Below are 18,329 nucleotides of genomic sequence, written 5' to 3'. Positions count from 1 at the left end.
ATTATTTATTTGTGTGTTATTTATTTAACACACAAAACCAAACAATAGGCATATTCTTGTGTTATTGTTCCCATTAAGAGAGGACTCAGAGGCTCAGAGAGGTTAGATAATTTGTTTAGGGTCACACAGCTAGTGAAGGATAGGTCCCAGGCTCGTTGACTTCTAATTTCAGGCTCTTTCCTTTATGCCTTGCAGCTTCCTCTAAAGTTTAGCCTACCTGTGAAGTATTGCAGTGCAAAAGCTATAGTGAATATATGCATGTAGTGCAAAAGCCACAGTGAATATACGCATATAGCGCAAAAGCCATAGTGAATATATGCACGTAAAGATTTGTTTTCTTGACGCTATCATTTCCTCCAGTCAGCTCCCTTGCTCACTTCTTATGACCACCCCCCCAAGACATCTTGCATCTGGCTTAAGGTATGTTCCTTGAATCCTGTCCCTGACAGTTCCAAAGCCTGCAAAAATGCTATCACAAAGTACCGGCAAATATAATAATAATAAAGCTGTTCAGACCTGATGAGGGGGCAAAGCCAATTATTATTTTTCAATACAGTATAAGCTGAATGATTTGCCAATGGAGCAAGATAATTATCCCATGAGCTTTCCTGAAAGAACAGAATAAATGCTCATTCTGTAAACTACAACCTCATGCAAAGCAAAGGAGGAAAATAAATCTTACTGTCAGGATAATAACAGATACAGTAAAATCAATATTGATTATTTGGAGGAAAAGGCAGTAAAAACGTTAAGTTCTAAGGCTAAAATTATACTTTAAAAAGCTGGAGTTTAAACACAGAGTAAGGCTCAGGAATGCATATAAAGCATTTTCTGAGCAGCAGTACAAATGTTTTATTTCTGGTGTCAACACGCTCTGCTTGATGGGAGGAAGCCGCTGCGTGTCTGAGGCCCTCAGAAGCAGAACGCGGGGCGTCATCCCGGCGGCTTCTATTAATTGCGATCTCGAGGGTTCTACAAATCTCTTACCTTTGTTTTTGGCCCTGTCGTATTTCTCCAGGGCTATGGGGGAACGATGGAGAAATATGTAACCTTCACGTTGATATAAGTGCAAAGAAAAAACGAAGAGCAGAAACAGCCAGGAAAAAAGTAAACTCAGCTGCTCTTTGTGTGACATCAGGCGGATCACCCGCTCGGCTCTCCTCTTCCGGGAAGTGGAGGTCTCTCTGCATCAGGATGAAGAACTGGTTCTCCATGGAGGCCCACGGATGCACAGAGAGAGGAAATTGAAGACCAAGTGGAAGGAAAATGCCAGATAATTTAGTTTATTTTGAAAGAGAAAGTGGCCTGAAGCAGACTAAGCATATCCAGCTCAACACGAGAAAACACCCCCAATTCAGTGACACTGAGCCGTGTTTCCTAGGATGTGCCATCCGTGTTTCCCTTCCAGCACAACAAAACGGGAAGAAGAAAGAAAGGCTCACAGAGCGGACTGGCCGGGCAAGGATGAAAGGGGGAGAGGGAGGCGGTCCAGTAGTGGGAGAGACGCAGCAGAGAGAAGCATGCTGGCACCCACCAGCCCTACCCCTGCTTTCAACTGGTCTCGTAACCTGTCACTCAGTCTTCCGGGACACCAGTGTCCTCTTCTCTCAAGCAGCGAAGGAAGGGCAAGGGGATGGCTGAGGCCTCCTCAACCCCATGGCCCTGGAGGCTGTAATGCCCTGGACCACGACCTGCCCGTCACCTGGGCTCTGTGCCTCCGAGATGCTCCCTGTCAACTCAATTTCTATCGAGATGATACATGCGTATGGCAATAAATCAAACAGAATAGAAGGCTGATGGTGCAAATAAGTCCTCCCTGCCCCCTCCCCCCGTTCCCAATCCCACTGAGGTCCTTTCAGGGCAGCGACTGTCAGCCTTGACTACATACTCCAATCATCTGGGGACTGAAAGCATCTCAGCGCTCCAGCCTCACCCTACAGGAATGACAGCAGAGCCTGGGGTGGGACCAGACATCAATGTTCTTCGCAGCTTCCCCCCGTGATGGTCATGCGGCTCCGAGGCTGAGACCAGGTTCTAATCTAGGGCCTAACGATGACTAGGAGGTACGTCTAAAACTCGATGTCTTGATTTATCACTTTTAGTCGATATTCATTTACTTCTTGTACGAATGGCAAGAATTTAGATTATGAATGCTCTCCTCATACACACACACATCTCTCAGTATTTGAAACTTTTCTTGTTGTTTTAAAAATTACCCTTGACAAGCCTGATACATCATTTACGTTCGGGTCTGTGGCACAAGCAAGGCTTCTGGTTTTCGTCCACAGGTTTTCTTTAAGAGTTGAAAACTAATCAAGAGCATTTACATTATTGTGACCATGAAGAATATTATTCAATCTCTGGCCAAGGGAAGGGCTGGGATTGCATTTCCTCCTCTCTGGGGGTCCCCTCTAGGAGATTGTTCCTAGATTTGGAGTCAAATAGAGTCTTTGCTCAGACCCTATCATTTGCTTAAAATCGTGCCTCATTTTACACTGCTTCTTATTTAGGACATGAATTTCTTATGCAGTATTTTCTCATGAGGAATTAATGACCTTGTCTAGTACCATTGCCTTTGTCACACCCTCAATTATTTTTCAAACTCTCAGTGACACCTGCCCCCTGAGTCCCCGTGTTCCCAGCTCGCCTCCATCCATCCCTCCATCCTCCCCACTCAGTCTCTATGGGCGATTCTTTGGCTTCACACACAGCAGCTGTCGTGAAACGTCCTTTGCTGCTCTCTTAAATGAAGTCATCTGTTTCTCGGATCACACATTTTTTCTCTTCTGGGGTTATGGAGTACATTCCCAAATAATTTCCCCAAAAAGGGTGGTTTAGAAGTAAATTTTTTTAGTCCTTACATTTTTAAAAGTGACATTATTCTTACAGTTGATTGATTGTCTAGGTGAGCATTAAGTTCTGGATTAAAATTTTATTTCCTCTGAATGTTGAAAGCATCACTATACTAGTTTCCTCCATCCAGGTGGCTAATTGGGAATCAGATGTAATGCACGCCTGATTCTCATAACTTGATAGGTAACTCTTTTATTGATACTCTGGAAGCTTTTAGAATCTTCTATCTAGCATCTGGTTGGAGTAGTTTTTTGGCTAATTTTTTGTTACCTCGAAGCTTTTAGAATCTTCTCTTTATCACTGATAATATGTCTAGATGTAGGTCTTTTTGTTTTAATCTAAAAAACTCATGTCCTTCAGCTCTGGAAATTCTCATCTGTTATTTCATCAATAATTCTTTCCTTCTATTTATTCTGTTTTTTTTCTGTCTAGGCCTCACATTAGTTGGACGTTAGATCTTTTGAATTGTTTCTCTTCAGCTCTTAGTTTCCCTCATTTCTTTTCTTTAACTTCTTGCTTTATATCTGGGAGATTTTCTTAAGTTTGTTTTCCATTTATAGCACTTAAAATGTATCAGTTATATGTTTAATATTTATGAGTTCATTCTTATGCTCCAATTACTCTTTTTCATAAGGAAGAAAATATCTTCTTGCATCTCTCTGAGATGGTGATGATGATGATGGTGGTGGTGGTGATGGTGCTGAAAGTTGTCTTCTGTTTTCAAAATCACATCTTGTTCTTCCAGGGTTCTTTTTTATTTTTCTGTTTATCTAAGCCTTTCTCTTTTCTGCTCTGGTTCACATATTACAAGAGATCTTTGTTTGCCTCTTAATATGTAAGAAAGAATTACTGGGGATTCTGACTGTGGGCTCTGGGCATGGTGGGGTGGAACCACAGAGCGCCAACCTGCTTAACTAAACGCCTTAACTTCGTACAGTCTGTCCAACTTCTTGAGTAAACACTTTTCTCCTTTGTTTTCAGTTTGACTTTTCATTCCCTCCCTCTGCTTTGCCTGCTCGCTGCCCGCCCAGAACCATATTGGCCTCCCTGGGGTGGCTGGACGCCACCTCACGTGAAGCCCCTTGTAGGCAGTGGCCTTTGGTACTTGCTTCATTACTCACCCCTGCTTTCCATCTCCAAGAAGTGCATTAAAATGTCTATTTGTGGGCTTCCCTGGTGGCGCAGTTGTTGAGAGTCTGCCTGCCAATGCAGGGGACACGGGTTCGAGCCCTGGTCTGGGAAGATCCCACATGCCGCGGGGCAACTGGGCCCGTGAGCCACAACTACTGAGCCTGCGCGTCTGGAGCCTGTGCTCCACAACAAGAGAGGCCGCGATAGTGAGAGGCCCGCGCATCGCAATGAAGAGTGGCCCCCGCTCGCCGCAATTAGAGAAAGCCCTCGCACAGAAACGAAGACCCAACACAGCCATAAATAAATTAATTAATTAATTTTAAAAATGTCTCTTTGTTAGCCACACGCCCATATCCAAGCTCCTCTTCTCATAGCTCATACCTGTGATGTTATTCCTTTTTACGTGTCTGTACTCGCATTTCAATTGTTTCTTAGAAGGAACTGGAGACCTAGTCCACTATTTTAACCCTAGCAGAATTCTTGAAGATGTTCAATTATTGCTGGATAAAAGGTCTTCAATTCCAACTTAGAGTTAAGTCTTCTGAATTTCTGTTCTGGATCAGGCAGCTTTCTGAGAAAGAAACATTTTCTGGACTCAATGGTCAGGGATCCTAGCAATATGACCCTAAGCTAGATAAAACCCAGTCAAGGACTAGCACCTGCCAATCATAGGACCACAGCCCCAGAACCAGACAGAATCAGACAGAACTGCTCAGATTTTCTGGTAATAGCTTCTCATTTTAGGAATCAGAGAAACTTAACTGACCTGCCCAAATCACACAGCCAATGACCCTCAGTCTTCTAACTCTCCTTCCACTGTTCTTTCCACTGCACTACCCTTAATTTTAATTAAATTGGTGTTGATTAAAATAAAATTCAGATCCTTTACCTGGTGGTTAAAAGGCTGTCTTTGAATAGGCCCAGCTCATGAAGCACAAATGAGATCATATCAGAGAACCACAAATTCTAACAGCAACTTTAAAATAAAACTCAAACTTTTTTAGTATGTTTTTCTAGGGACCACATGGTGGACTCAAAATGTAGACACAACTATTTTCCCCGGTGGCAACATGGTATTTTGGGGACCTACTCCTGCAGAGTCAGGGCCAGTGGTGGCCGCAGCAGAGCAAAGCCCTGTGGTCCAGAGATTCTGGCTGTGGTCAGATGGACACAGCACCTGGAAGACGGTCCAAGGAGGCACCTCCATAAGCAGGTGGCTCATACCATCAGCCACAGCAGAGACCATGGGTCCCAGGAGTCCCAGGTGGTTTTCTCTAAGGGAAAGTGAATTCGTGTTATTTACAAAGCAAATCATCTGAGTCTGCTGGAGACTACATTTTTTTTTTAAATCCAAAAAAAAAAAAAAGAAAGAAAAAAGAGGATAATGAAGCCCAGCCCAGGCCTGGCTCACAGGCTCACATTAAAGCAGATGTAAAACAGATTTACAGCAGCATACTGCTGTGCTTTTATGTGAGGCTGAGCTAAGGCGGGCCCATCCATCTCTGATGGAACTGAAGTGAGTGAGATTTAAAAGGTGGCCTTTCTTGCATAATAGGTTGGACTCTTCAGAGTAAAAAGAATCGAAAGGTGTTAAGCATGATATTTATAATGGCAACATTGCACACCTATTTTGGTAATAGGCTTTAAGTACTTAAGACACAGAATCATCTTATATTTCATGTGCTAGGCTGTGTCTCTTCCTTTGTCAGTTCGTCACATAGGCGTTGATGTCAACACAGCCTGCAAGTAAACGGTTGTTAACCCTGAGAGCTGATATCCGGGGCCTTCATTAGCTTAGTATTCAAAAGGTCTTAAATTCCCAGGAGGATTCAGAGGGTATGGAATTGGATTGTTTCACGGGATAGAGGGGCTGATCTACAACGTGGGAAAACCCTGGGTAATAATTACAAAGTTTACTTAGTCTTCCAGAAGTTTAGTCTTTCTGTCATGAAATACTCATAAATCAGATATATCCCAAAAGTCTCCCCCTTCTGTGTTTTTTGTTAACAACATAGGCAGAGTTGCAAACCTTTGTGATGGTTTTTTCAGGGAGGTTATTGCTTCGGAGGTGAAGTTAGAAAATTTTCAGGACCTTCACCAGGTCTGGTCATCGCCGTCACCAACAAATTTGGACACTTGGATTTTCTTCCAGGTGTCTGGGAGAGGAGGGGAGAGGCTGTTGAGTGCAGAAAGGGAAACGGAGAAGTTTTTCCTGGTGTGACCCAGCGCGAGGCGAGGCTCCAATATTGCACTAACATCCCAAAAGAAGCCGAGGAGCTTCCCGATTCATTGCTGCAGAAGCTAAAGGCAGGTTATGCTGGATGAGGTGAGAATGAGTTTCAGAGTCAGATAAGGACACCTGAGCTTTGTAGGGAAAGTTAAAATGAGAACAATATCTTTGTCCATATTGAGTGCAGAGCAATTAGGTGAGACAGCAGAGGAGATAGGAGAAGACGTACCGAGAGAGGAAAAGTTGATTAATTTCCCCACTTCTGGTGTGAAAAGTTCATCAACTGAAAAGCCAAGAGTGCATGAATAACTAGGTAATAATGCATTTCACTGTCACGATGCCTCGCTTAATTCATTCCTCCCCCACCTACCCCTCGCGCCTGTCTTAGGTTTATCATATTAACATACAGTTTTTGGTATCTCTTTGCATCCCTAATTTTTTTTTACAACCTCCCAGCAAGGGTCAGTGACAAGTTCCCACTGTTAGAAAGAGAATAAAAACATAACACAGATTTTTTTTTTCATTTTTAATTTTTTTATTAATATTATTTTTTTAACTTTTTATTTTAAGTCAGAGTAGAGTTGATTATCAATGTTGTGATAGTTTCAGGTGTACAGCAAAGTGATTCAGTTATACGTATACATGTATCTATTCTTCTTTAAATTATTTTCCCATTTATGTTGTTACATAATATTGAGCAGAGTTCCCTATGCTATACAGTAGGTCCTTGTTGGTTATCCACTCTTTAAATTTTTTTTTTTAATTTATTTATTTTATTTATTTATTTTTGGCTGCATTGTGTCTTTGTTGCTGTGCACAGGCTTTCTCTAGCTGCGGTGTGTGGGCTTCTCATTGCGGTGGCTTCTCTTGTTGCGGAGCACGGGCTCTAGGCATGCGGGCTTCAGTAGTTGTGGTGCACGGGCTTCAGTAGTTGTGGCACGTGGGCTCAGTAGTTGTGGCTCACGGGCTCTAGAGCGCAGGCTCAGTAGTTGTGGCACACGAGCTTTGTTGCTCCACAGCATGTGGGATCTTCCCGGACCAGGGCTTGAACCCGTGTCCCCTGCATTGGCAGGTGGATTCTTAACCACTGCGCCATCAGGGAAGCCCTGGTTATCCATTTTTAACACACATTAATAAAGCCAGATCTACCCAATATTCTGTAATAACCTAAATGGGAAAAGAATTTGAAAAAGTATAGATACATGTGTATGTATAACTGGATCACTGTGCTGTACACCTGAAACTAGCACAGCATTGTAAATCAACTATACTCCAATATAAAATAAAATTTTTTTTAAATAAATAAAAAAAATAAAACCAGTCTTGCCTGGGCCTGTGCTGTCCCTCTGACCATGCAGAATCATCGAAGGGCCCCAGGTAATCTTGAGGGCCTTGATGATCTCTTCACACCCAAAGAGGAAATACGAGTTAATATTTTCTTCCTTTTACTGTAAGAATCTTCAGCGCACCAGGCTTTTGGTTTTCGATGAGAACCCACAAATGTATATTAATAAATCTATGTATGCTTAAAATTTTGCATAAGTTTAATGCCATCTTCCTTCCTTGTCAGTCACGGATCCAATAATAGCAGCAGTGAGCATAAGAACAGCGTATGCATTTATATAGGTAAAGAGTCACATCCTCTTTTTCTGGAAGATTTCTGAGTCAACAAGAGAGCTATTAGCCTACCAATTTATGTGTATTTCTCTCCAGGGTGAACTAAGACCAGATGTTCATAACCTTAAACTAAGCATACATTTGGCAGTTCAGCAAAAAAATTGGATTTTGTTTGGTGGGGAAAGCTCTGGACATTTTGGCCTAGTCTTGTCCAGTTTCACTCCTGAATTTCTCGTCGAGTCACCCCCAGGGCTCACCCTCATCAGTTAGTGACTCACGTCTCCTGGGTCCTGTGCCGAGTAGATGCTCCCCTCCTTGGGCTGTACATCCCCCACTCCCCCGGAATGCTCCACGGACACCCTCTGCAGTGTAAACGACAAGGGGAATTTCATTAGCGCAACAGAATTTAATTATCCATTTTTAGAATCAAGCAAGGATGTGGGGCTTACAGCTCAGCACTTGCCAGAAGTGCCCGGGGACCATCTTCTCTGAAGATGAGCGCGTGTGGCGTGTTCAGAGGCTGGGTTTTCCTGCTCCTTCTGCAAACCTACAGAGGCTGCTCCATCCCCACCGCCAAGCTCACTTCAAACCCTGCTGAGTACTGAGCCTGAATCCTAGGCAGAGAATCCCAGTCCTTAGATCTCACCAGAGTTTTTATTTTGATCATGTTTCCATTTATCTTGTTTTTTTTTTTTTTTTTTTTGTCACGTACTCTTTTATCCACAGTCCTGTATACGACCGGGTCAGTATATGCCTTCTTCAGTCACGAAGCTCTGTTTCTCTTTGAGTTATTTTTTTTTTTTTACAGTTGGATTAGCTAGTTTGAGGGAGGAAAGAGAATCATTTCAGCTTTGCCCCCGTTTGAACTTGCTTTGTGCCTCCGCACCTCCCACTGAAGTAGTGGGCTGATGTGCCGCGTTTGACACTCAGGAAAAGCTACCTGCCGTCAATGGAGAGCTGCTATTGGCCCCGTCGGATGGGGCTGCCCCAGAAAGGCCTTTCCTCCCAGCTTCCTGGATGATGTCTGTGGGCTCACAGGGACTGAATAGCACATAACTTGCAGGCACAAGGGCGTTTAAATATGAGGACACTTGTTCAATGTTCTTGGTTTATGCGTTTCTCCCTGACAGTCTGTTTGAGTGTCCTTTGTGCAACCTCTGTGATGTTCCAGGACAAAGGGAAAAGAAAGGGCCTTGAAGTTTGCCAGAATCCCTTTTAAAAATATCTTTCTTTCCCTCTGACAATTGGAATAACTCTTGACTTCAGATCTCAAAGCCCTAAACGCTCCCCTGAACCCCAGGTTTGTCTGTCTCAGTTCCTAATTGACCTATCCATGGAAGGGTCTTCAGGCGCCTCAAACTGGACGGTTCCCAGCATGTTCATTCTCCCCACCAAATCTGCTTCTTCCCCGGTCGTCATCCTAGTAGATGGAACTACCATTGCTTTAGTTGCCCAGGCAACTACATCTAATCACTTAAGTGAGGATGTCTCCTTGCTTCCTCGTCCTTCATTGCATCTCCCCAAACATAAAATCTAACAGCAAGTCCTATCAACTTTGTCTCAGAAATATGTCCCCAATCCATCTCCTCTTCATCCCTCCTGCCACCACTCTAGTCCCGGCTACCGTAAATTTTACTGGGCCTTCTGTGAGAGCCCCTCATCCTTCTCCTGCTCTCTCATCTACCTCTGAATCATTTATCTACCTAATTTTAAAATAGGGAATAAAAGAACACTTTCTCATGGTTTAATAAAGCATAAAAGGGCATACAGTAAAAACCACCCCACAATACTGTACCACATCTATTCTCTCTCCTCTAACAAATATTAAATAAAAACCAAAAAATAATTAACAACTTAGGCCAAACCATATGCAGTTGCTAATGTCTGATAATTTTTGACCTCCAAAAATGGCACTTGAATATGCTTTCATCTATTAGTTTCTCAAAATCCCTTTTAGCTATTTTGCAACGTATAGACATATAAATACAACAAAGTATAATTTGTGACCCACTCCCCCATTTTACACAAAAAAGCAGTATCTTTTACAATCTGGTTTGTGCCAACTCTTTTTTCATTTAAAAACCTATCTTGGTTGTACCAAGATAGATTTGTACCAACTCTGGTACCAACTGGTTTGTACCAACTCTTTTTTCATTTAAAAATCTATCTTGGGGATATTTTGTTAACAGTAAGTGGAGTGATTTTATTTTTTTAAACAACCGCTGAGCAGTTCCATTACATGGATAGACCCTTATCAATTGTCTTTCTCTGCTATTGATGGACATTTAGGCTTTTCCCAATATTTTGCCATTTCACAATGCTGCAGTGAATAACCTTGTATGTACACTGCTTCATAAACAGTAAATTCTTATTGAGGTTTTTTCTGTCACTCTTCCCTTCCTCCAATCCGTTCTCTAACAACCGAGGTGATCTTTATTTTTTTTTAAAATTAATTAATTAATTAATTTATGGCTGTGTTGTGTCTTCGTTTCCGTGCGAGGGCTTTCTCTAGTTGCGGTGAGCGGGGGGCCACTCTTCATCGCGGTGCACGGGCCTCTCACTGTCGCGGCCTCTCTTGTTGCGGAGCACAGGCTCCAGACGTGCAGGCTCAGTAATTGTGGCTCACGGGCCCAGTTGCCCCGCGGCATGTGGGATCTTCCCAGACCAGGGCTCGAACCCGTGTCCCCTGCATTGGCAGGCAGATTCCTAACCACTGCGCCACCAGGGAAACCCCGAGGTGATCTTTTTAAAATGTAATTCAAATGATGCTATCCTTATGCTTAAGATCCTCCAGTGACTTCCCATCACATTCAAAATAAAAACCCCCGAAGTCAAGACGGCCGACATGGCCCCAAGGGATTCAGCTTCTGCTGATCTCCATCCTCATCCTGTGCCCACGCCCCTCCCCCCGGGTCACCAAACTCCAGCCTTCTCAGTGTTCCTGAAACATGCCAAGTCTATTCTGCATTGTAGGAACTGCGATCGAATTGCCTAGAATGCTGTCCCCTGGATTTTCACATCGCTGTCTCCCTGCCACTTAGGTTGTGATATACTGGTTGGTTTTCAACATTCAGCTCTCTGGAAAAGAAAGAAGCCATGATTTGTAGCACTGGAAGCACAGAATTTGTAGATTTGTAGCACAGAACACGTGAGAGAGATTCTGCTTTGGCCTACTTAAAGCTGCCAACGTAATTTCAAACAACTCACACAACTGTGGAAATACCTGTTATTCTGAAGTGGTAGCCAGGTCCAGCACAACAGTGCTTTAAATATTTCTCTTCCTGAGCACCAAATTTAGAGTAGGCTCCAATCACTATGAAGGGGCTTTCTTTTATATTTCACTTTAACCATATCACCATCGATCTAATCTTTTCTTCTTCCTTTACTCATTTGACTATTGAATGATTCCCGATCCTCCTCTCACCCAACACACACACACACACACACACACACACACACACACACACACTCACACACACCCACAAAAGAATCTGAGCTCCAGGAAAGTAGGGACCTTCCCGGTTTCTGTTTCCTGGGCTTAGATTGGTATCTGGAACATAATAGGTACTCAGAAAATATTCGTAGAATGAACATGTGAATAAATGATTTCAATCACTGATCAATTCCCTAGCCTAATTTTGACTCCAAATCTTTAAACATCGTTCTTCCTGGTTTCCACCTGAATATGTTCCAAACATCTGACGTGACTCCCGTAGGACCAGTCTCATTTACATTTTCCTACTGTGTGGTCACTGTTTCTCTGATGGCTTCAGCGGTGGACCTCTTTGTGCTCTGCTTCCACGCGGCTGTCCAGCCTCACTCCCGAGCAGCCGCTACCCCATCGGCCAGGTCTGCTGGGCACCCCTGCCCACGAAGAGCCGTGTTGCTTCCCATTTCTGTGCCTTTGCATATTCACAATATTCACCTACTCCTATTTGAACATTTCCTCTTCTTCCCTTTTCTATTACAGTTCTTCACAGCCCAATTCAAATCCTAGTTCCTTCTTGAAGATTTCTCCTTCTCTTCAACCCATACAGATATTTTCCTTCTCTGAACTTGTATCTACAGTAGAGAAAATATCAACCCTTGACCTAAAAAAGAGGGTGCACCTTTTTTGGGGTTTGTTTTTGTTTTATTGAAGTATAGTTGATTTACAATATTCTGTTAGTTTCAGGGGGTGCAGCAAACTGATTCAGTTATTCATACATATATGTAGATACCTACATTCTTTTTCTTGATTCTTTTCCATTATAGTTTATTACAAGATAATGAATATAGTTCCCTGTGGAGGGTGCATCTTAAACATGGACTGTTTAATCTGGTGACATTAATGAATTGATATTAATTTTCTTAGGGATTATATAGAATGTCTTCATTTCTGGAAGATACTTGTTTGAAGTATTTAAGAATGGGGGGTCATGATGTCTACAATTTACTTACAAATTATTTTTGATTGAGGGGAGAGAGGAAAAGAGGGGATAAAGAGAGAGAGAATGGGGGAAAATGTTAATATTGGTGCACCGAGATGAGGGGTCTGTAGTTGTTCACTATTGTATTATTTTTTCATTATTCCTGTGGGTTTGAAAATTTTAGTATGGAATGTTGAAAGGTAAAGGTGCATCAGAAATCTCTATTAAGCTTTATGACCTACAGTTTTCTGGATCCTACCCCTGAAGATCTATAGGCTCTGATTCAGTAGGTCTGGGTGTTTAGGTCCAGGGATAGGTATTTTTATAAAATTCCACAGTTGATTCTGATGTGCAGCGTCTTAGGTTGGGCTTCCTAGAAGGCTGGTGTGAGCCCATGTGCTTCCCTGGGAACAGCTCTCAGGAGGAGGGGAGTGAGGGAAGCCGAGACAGCTATGGTCAAAGCTAAGAAGGACGTGGCCTCAGCTGGAGACTGACATGAGGTTGATCCCATGGGAAAGCTCTGGAGCACAAGTCACCCTGCAGCTCAGTCCCATTTTAGGGCAAGGGCCTGGCTTTTCGTATCCCCAGCCACTTGGTCACTGCTGAGGTCTGGTCCAGAAGCGGGGCTGGTGGTGGGAGGGAGGTGCCCAGGTGAAGATCTGCCCCGGGCACTTCTCTGTAGGAGACATGGGGTGGGGGACACAGGAGCAGCAGGCAGTGAAGGGCACCTGGGCAGGACCTGAGTGTTGAGAAGCATCACTACCGTCAAAGAGGCGTGGGTTCGAAATATATGGCTCCTTATTTTCTATGTCCTGTCTCCCCAGCCTGAGGGCAGAGACCATGTCTTCAGCCATGAATGTCTTCTACAGAAGTTAGCACGGTGTCGGGCACATTATACACAACCAGTAACTTCTTGCTGGCTACTTGACTTGCCCTAGCTCCGCACTCGTAACAGCCTCTACCCAAGCCATCAGAGAAGTGCCCTTAGGAGACAGGATTGCGTGAGTGGCACGGCAAGGAGTTGACTCGCACAGGGATAAGAGATACAGTTTTCAACTTGCACAAGAATCCCATCTATGGCTGCCGGCTCCTCATCACCTGCTCTCTATGATGCTCCCTATTCAGAACAATACATATTATCTCGCGGGGGTCTCCTCAGAAACAAACCCCAAGACATGGATTCAAGGACAAGTAGTTTATTTGGGAGGTGATTCTAGGACACACTAGTAGGAAAGTGGGGACTGAGATGGGGGAGGGAAGGCAAGTTACCACCATGGGTTCATCAAGTTACCAGCATGGAATGTGCACCTTAGTGTTTTCACACCCAAGAGCCTAGGGAGCTAAGATACTTACCTGCCAATCACATCGATCATTGCTGGGGGGCTCCTCTTGTGGGATTGGGAGACCTGAACGCTCGGCCCTTCTTGCCAGCGCTTGGTGGCGGCAGAGCCGTGTCCTGCCACGAACGAAGGCCCTGAGGCAAAGCGATGCACCAACAGGACACTGGCCAGGAGCACACCTGCAGCTCCCTGCCCACCTCATTTTACCTGCACAGTATCCCTTCACGGGAGGCAATGATATCCTCTCTTGTGGACTAGGAAAGGGAGACTTCCAGATCTTGCCTATTTCATACTTGGCAAAGCAGAATCTGAGCTCTGATGCCTGTCCCAACAGTCTGTGCTCTTACTTCTAACTGAAATGGCTTCTTGACACATAGCAACGCAGGTGCCAGTAGCAACTTTGTCGATGGTGCTCACGACGATTACTACTGTGGAACTGATGGATGGATGGTCTAGGGTGGCTGGCAGCTCTCTTCAGGCCAGAGCTCAATGGTGAATAAAAATCCCCTGGGTGGTAGTAATTTGGAAATAGGTTTAGAGGCAGCACAGACCCTCCTAAGTAGCAAAGGTCAGCCTGTCTGGAGAACCATTCCTGCAGGAGCCGGTGGCACTGAGTGATTTCTCTGGAACCACCTAAGCCTCTAGGAACACCTGTCATTTCTCTGTCGGTCACAGCTCTAGCCTGTGTGGGGTTCCAGTGGCTGCTGCCCACCTTCACACGAGTCCAGAGTCCCCCCCTTACGTCCTTCTGCATCTCCACCAGCTGTCAGAGCCCGACTGTTCTCTTCCAGAGGCGTCAGCTCAGCTGTGCTGATTGAAGACTCTGAGATCCGTAAGCACAAGGAATAGAACTCATGGGGAGGGGCTGAGGCTGGAAGAGCAGAGCTCCAAGTTGACTCACGAGGATGGACAAGCTGTCGCTCTGGCGGGGATTTCTGTGTTCAAAGTGCGCACGAGTCTCCGATGTGTCCTGATTACTTTTTGTGGGTTTCCCCAGGTCTGTAAGACCTGTCACTACATTGACCAGTCCTGGGGCACCTTTCACAGGAAGCGTGTGCCCATCACCTGGGCACCATAAAGTGTTTGCTCAGTCAGCTGGGTGCACAGCACTTTGCTGGGCCTAGAGCTGGGGTACCTAGATCTGAGTCATAGAAAAGAAGTGATTAATGTCTCCATTGCCATGAAACAGTGGCAAAGAAAACCACGTGGAAAGCTGCAGACTCAGAGTGCTTCAGAGGAGGCTGGCGGTTGATCCTAGAAATCCTAGCGGGGTGGGCAGAGGCGGGAAGTTGGATTCGATGGTCACTAAATTTCCTTCCCAATTCTAAGGTCCTATGATTCTATATCAAAGGCAAAGGATATTTTTATCTCTACCTGTAAAATAAATTTGAGAACTACTCTGTCCATATATATTTATATATTACTGTACTAATGAGTGGTTTACATTATAAAACTCATGTGTATGTATATTTTCAAAGGATGACATTAAAATATAGATCGACAACCTAATATTTTCTTCGAGGTCCCTGTGGGATAAACTTACACCTCTCTGGAGGTGTAAGCCTTCTAGTTTGGGTACCTCTGCTGTAAATACAATATTTCCTTTCACTGTTTTACCTAATACTACTTTGTAGGACCAAAGGGATTTAGACAAAACAAAGCTTCCAAGTGGACCACGTGCAGAGCCATTTAGAGCACAGGAGCTCTGGGGTCAGAGACACCCAGGTTTAAATTCCGGCTCCACTAATTTTTGCCATGTGACCTCACAGTGGCTACTTACCACGGTGAACCTCAGCTTTTTCACTTGTAAAACAGACCTAATGGTGATCGTCGTGCCCAGCTTATAAGGCTGTTGGGATAAATGGAGGTAAAGCCTGTAAAATACTTAGTATTATGCCTGACACAGAATAAGGATACAAGAGGGAGTTCCCTGGCAGTCTAGTGGTTAGGACTCGGCGCTTGCACTGCCTTGGCCTGGGTTCCATCCCTGGTCGGGGAACTGAGATCAAGCTGCAAGGGGCAGCCAAAACTAGAAAAAAAAAAAAAGATACAAGAAATGGCAACTACCACTGCGATTTTAAAATTAACATTTGCTTCCCCTGTCAACCATCACCTTCCCCAGCACACAGCGTGAGTCGTTGCTCTTGGAAAGACCCAAGCACCGCAGTGTGCAGGAAAGCTCACTGCTGCGACGCTTACCCAAGCTCCCTGGGCTTGGGCACCTGCTGCTTCCTCCTGAAGCCCTCAAGGTCCCCCCAAAAGTGCCTCTAGGACAAGTTCCCACGACGGTCCTTCAAGGTGGCCTCATCCCGCCCATGGTCATCACCATGAAATTCAGTGTTATGGAAAGAGAGTAGAAAATCTTCCCGTTGTAGCAGATGGGCCCAGTGACATAGAGGAGGGGGAGAGAGCGCCCTGATTTTGGAGATGACTTGAGAAGTTCTGTGTGTGCTGCCCCTGCTTCTTCCACTCAGAGGCCTTTCTTCCCAGAGAGTGAAGTTGCTCCTTTCATTATCTTTTTTTTTTTTTTTTTTTGAGCACAACACATTACAATTTTTCCTGAAATTTTTTCCTGGCCAAGATTAAAAATTAAGAGGTGGAACCAGAATTTGCCATTGATGAGTTGTGCCACACTGGGGAAATTGTTCATCTAGCTATCAGTTTATTCATCTGTAAACTGGGGATATAAATCAGAATAAAAATGGGTGATGTAAGGAAAAGTGCTTTGTATATATTTCCATACATATGTCAGGAATTATTTTTGGTTCTTTCTCTGAGGGGAAATGGTATGATAAAATTGTGAACAAAGATAAACTGTATTTTGATACTCTGTGCCTCTGTGGATGCTCTCGTTGAGAGAGAGAGAGAGAGAAAGAGGGAGAGAGGGAGGGAGAGGGAGAGAGAGAGATTTCTCGGTGTAATTTCAGTAAGCAGGCTTCAGAATTGGAGGGGAACAAAATGAAGGGTGAGGAGTTTATTATAATTCTGATCTATTGCACCATCTAAAAAAGACATCTATTTGAACTCCTGTTCAAGCACCAATTACCTGGAAAATAAATGTAATAAGAATCTCCTAAGTTGGCAGTAAAATTAGCATCACTGAATTTTAATTAATAGTCCAGCTTGGAAGGAATATACTTCTCCTTAGATGAAAATAATGACCTTAACCATGGAGCGAGCTCACCCAAATCAGTACTTTCAGCAGGTATTTTTTTCCTCTCTGAGTCTCCTAGAGATTTTTTGCACCCCCGATGTCACCGGGAGCTCATCCCGAAGAAATAAGGTTGATCACCAGCCTCCTCTGTGGGCCTCCGTTTCCTCCATTGTGAAATGGTGGAAACGTGTTTGGATGGGGAAGACTTGGACCCATGACCTCTTGGGTCCCTTTTAGCTTTAATGCGTTCTGTGTTTTGATCGGGACATTGTTGCTTCCAGGTCTCTCTGTTCTAAACCTTGCAGTAATAACGGCAATGAGGCTTATGGTCATGAGGACGGGGGTTTATTGAGAACCCAGGATGTGCCGGGCACTGAGTAAGGAGCTCTGCGAGCATTATTAACTGTGGTTTCCTGGCATCCCTTTGCAGTAGCTGTTATTTGCATGCCCATTTTACAGATGAGGAAAAAGATGCTCAGCTAAGCCTTGCCTGAGGCCATCCAGGTGGGCACCAAGTGGCCATGGGTGGTAACGGGGCTGATAAAAATTAAGTGAAGGTTTTTCACTGCAACTGTTGGGCGTCGCAATGCTTTGAGAGTCAGAGGAATGTCCTGCTTCTGGGACTCAGACTTAGCAGGGCCAAGTCTCTCACGACATCCACAAACACCCAACACATTACAGTTCCCCTGCAGAGTCCCTGCTCTTCCCACTTCCATCAAAGGCAGTGTGATTATTTCCTTACTCTAGTACTCTGGGCATTTTGAGATCACCTTTGGTGATTTCTCCTTCTTCATTCTTCATATGCAGGAATTCATCAAATTCTGTTCTTTCATAACTTGATTCAGTGATAGTGTGTCAGAGATGGCAAGAGAGTTATAATAATAACTCCTTCATTTATATATAGTGCTGTAGCATTTTTCAAAGGGCATCCATGTGCATTATCTTATTGAATCCTCACAGTGGCCCCTGAAATAGATGATCTGTATGTTACAGACGAAGAGATGGAAGCTCAGAGGGGACCACATCAGACAGCCAACACAAGGCAGAGTCGTGATGGAGCCCCGGCCCCGTGCTCCCTGCAACCTGCTTCTCCTCTGTGTCTCCTATATTTGTCTTCTGTTTTTTATTTCCACAGTTTCTACCAAAGTCTAAGTCCACATCAGCTCAACTCTGCTTTCTGTAACAGCCTTGGGGCTGGTATCCTTGATTTCTGTCAGTCTATTGCAATCCAGGTTTAAATCCTAATTCCTGGTTTTAAACCTCCAATAGATCCCTATTACTTGGATCTAAGTTACATTTCCCTAGACTCTCTCAAGGTTCCCATAACCTGTCCTTACTCTACCTTTGCAAGTTCATGTCCCACCTTCCTCTCTTATCATTGGGTCTCCCTACCACCCTCCGTATATATCAGGCCGTTTGCTGTGTGATTTGTTTACAGAAGTGATTCCTAGCAGACCTGGTTCATCTTTGCATCCCCAGCACCTGTCACTCTGCCAGGCACATGGTAAGCTCTCAGCTCCGTGAATACATGGCCATGACCCTTTGCATTCTATTCTCATCACTAAAAGCCTCAATTCTTAAAGACCCAACAGCAT

At 44.2% G+C, this 18,329-nt stretch overlaps 1 long non-coding RNA gene across 10 annotated transcripts in view; it reads left to right on the top strand.

Moving 5' to 3' along the window:
* The window catches only part of LOC309667629, a 362,191-nt gene that overhangs the window by 191,281 nt on the left and 152,581 nt on the right, over positions 1-18,329 (top strand). The window contains exon 4 of one of the 10 annotated variants that reach the window (XR_014267857.1): positions 1,019-4,012. The exons of the other annotated variants lie outside the window; for them this stretch is intronic. This is a non-coding gene — a long non-coding RNA (uncharacterized lncRNA). Of the gene's footprint in view, positions 1-1,018; positions 4,013-18,329 lie in introns of those variants that run through there. 10 annotated transcript variants of the gene reach the window in all.

The sequence above is a fragment of the Balaenoptera physalus genome (genome assembly GCF_965194825.1).
Source record: "Balaenoptera physalus genome assembly, chromosome: 10".
Lineage (NCBI taxonomy): Eukaryota > Metazoa > Chordata > Mammalia > Artiodactyla > Balaenopteridae > Balaenoptera > Balaenoptera physalus.
The sequence above is the reverse complement of the archived record's forward strand: the minus strand, read 5'-3'. Positions and strand labels throughout refer to the sequence as shown.